The sequence below is a fragment of the Euphorbia lathyris genome, chromosome 4 (assembly GCF_963576675.1).
Source record: "Euphorbia lathyris chromosome 4, ddEupLath1.1, whole genome shotgun sequence".
Lineage (NCBI taxonomy): Eukaryota > Viridiplantae > Streptophyta > Magnoliopsida > Malpighiales > Euphorbiaceae > Euphorbia > Euphorbia lathyris.
The window spans coordinates 36,636,820-36,639,938 of NC_088913.1; positions in this window are offsets into that span (position 1 = coordinate 36,636,820).

Sequence of the window (3,119 nt, forward strand, 5' to 3'; positions counted from 1 at the left end):
CAGTTGATAACATTTGAAATTTGAGAAATTCTAGCCTAGGCAATGATGTTTCTTCGTTCTATTGATATTTAATTTATTACGTTCGATTAGATCTGAGGTATGTTTGAGCTGAAAAATACATATGGAGCTCTAATCTTTGACTTGCTAAACATGTATTATTTTCTTCAAGATATAATTCGCTCAGCTAGTTAAAACAAGTACTTCATCAGTCATTTTTTATGATTATTTGAATTTAGTTGCAATAATTTGGTAAAATAATGTAAGGGCCATTAATTAGTATGATGGCCTTTGTTTTTATGAGTTGAAGGTAATTAATAGGTCAAATGTACTTATTAGAATCACTGTAGTGGTTAGAGTAGCATTGGCATGCACTGATAAAAGATTTTGGCCATTTGATAATTCATACTCTATCTTTTTGTTGTAAATACAGGCCATGATGAAAGATCAGTTTGCTAAGTATGTCGTTCAAAAAGTACTTGAGACTTTGTGATGACCAACTATGCGAAAAGGTGTGTTGCATAGTTCATACACTTGAACAAGTTTGCATATGGTTCTTACTTGTGTCCTCTTATGTCATGTCCGGAAAAGGTGTGTTGAAGCTAAGATGTGTTGAACATGAGAGTAATCACGAATAAAGTTGGTCTTTATTTTTGAATCGAAAAATTTTCATCGTGTAGTTTGTTTAGTGTTACTGGTTTTTTTTTAAACAGAGTCATTTAGGAAGTTGCAGTTTTTTTTTTTTGCTTTGAAGACTTTTAAATAAGTACTATAGTCTGTGCTCTTAGTTTTTTATTCTTCGTTAACATGCTTTACATCTAGATATCTTAAAAGTTGGTTATTTCCAGGGAACTTTATGCACTTCAGGAGGGGAAGATTAATGTAAAATTTATGGTTATTTATGTAATGTAAACATAATAGACGTAATTTGTTTGGAGCAGGAGAAGGGCCTGACATGATATCTGAAACTAGCATGGTTGCACTATATATACCAGGGATTATTGCCCTTATAAAACAGAAGCACCCTCCCTAGAGTCTTGTTGCCATCAAATCGCCCTTAGTTAAAGGTAGCTGATGAGACAAAGTAAAAGATCCCAGTTGTAGCTGTTGGATACTAGAGGTAAAAAATTTACTGAATATATCATGAGGTAGAATTTGAGGACCTTGCACAAAGTAACCCATCACCTGGGATAGTTGCACAAGCTCTTGATGAGGTTCAATTATTTTATAGGGCGGCTGGAGGGCTTATTAAGGGGAGAGGATTTTTGGGCTTGGTACAGTAGCTGCATAGTTTTATGGTGATCACCCACCTACATATTCAACAGGCGCCTCATCCTCGGGTATTAGCGAGGCATCTACCTCAGATTCTGGTGCTGAAAATCCCACGATTCAACGCATACAGGAGCAGCTTACTCGCTTTAATACTGATACGACCCATTTTAGGCCTTACATTATATTTTGTTGAAGCTTGTAGCTTTTTAAGTTTTATTTAGGCCTTGTATTATTATGATATTAGTATATTTTACTTAAATTATATTGTCAGATTGTACTTTGATATAAATTTAATTTTAGTTTAATATATTACTAATAAGAACATATAATCACTAACATATATATATATATATATATATATATATATATATATATAATTTTGATATTGGAAGAAATATGAAATGCAAAAAGGATCAGCCAAAATTGTTATATTTCTCCGACATAAATTCCATAGGTATTAGTTTTATCCGTCGGTATTCAGTTGCTTTCTCAAAATTTGCTGATGAAAAATTCATCAGTACCGGACTACGCAATCTGTCGTAAAGGATTGGTTGTTAAGTTTATGACTGAAAATATTAGTCGTAAGTTTATGACCAATTTTGGAAATTGGTCAACAAACGGTTACCAACCAGCATAGTTACTGACTGAATTCAATTCAGTCAGTAACTCATGAAATGGGTCATTAAACACGGTTAGGGTCAGAATTTGTGACCGATTTTTTAGTCATTAACTAGTGATTTTCTTGTAGTGTTAGCTAAATAAAAAAAAGTAATTAACTAATAGTTACACTCTATTTTACAAACAGAGCTATCGTGTCATTTTCACAACTTTGATTACTGTAAAAAAATGATAAATTATATTGAAAGTTCTTAATGTTAAAAAATTATACCGAAATAATTTAGAATTTCCTCCCTATTCAAGAGGTTTACGTCACCAACTCTACCACCACCTACGTCGTCCATAAACGACTGCTTGGATCCGTAACAACCACAATTCTGATCATGGAACACCTGACTGAGCAAAGTGCTCGCATTACCATGGAAGAAGAGAACGTGCAAGCGATGGTGCTACACCCTAACTAGATTCCAAAACCTCAACATCCCTCATCATGGAGCCTGGTTGGTTCCGTTCTCACCGATAGGACCATAAAAATCTCATACATGAAAAACGCGTTGGCAAAACTGTAGCGTCCTGCGAAAGGACTGTGTATTAAAGACCTGGGTCCGAATTTATTTTGGTTTGACTTCTATCACCCTCTGAACATGAACGTGTTATCCAAGGTGGTCCGTGGACTTTTGAACAACACCTACTTCTGACTCGACGTGTGGAGATAGAGCAAGAACCTCGAGATTTAACTCTCAGTGCTGCTGACTTCTGGGTATAGATATACGAGTTGCCACCAAGGCTAATGTCTAAAAAATTAGGGATACATATTCTTAACTTCTTAGGTTAGTTCGTGGATTTGGATGTGAACAATTTCTCAGGGCAGAGTTCGACCTATATGCTTATTTCTGTGCCTATTAAAGTTCTGCAGCCATTAAAAAGGAAGATGAAAATTAGTCAAACTAGGGGCACTGCTACTTCGGTACACTTCAAATACAAACGCCCATCTTCTATTTTTACTGTGGTCGAATTGGACACTCGGATAAGTTTTGCACTGGTCTATTAGAGGTAGAGGAACCTGATAAGGCGGACAAGGCCTATGGAACCTGGCTAAGAGTGCCAAATCGGCGGTCTTTGGTGCAACCTCAATCTCGGTATATTGGAATCCCAACCTCTTATCCTAGCAGGGGTACGGAGCGTGGTAGGGACGGGTGCTGATATTAATATTTGGGAGGATCCCTGGATTC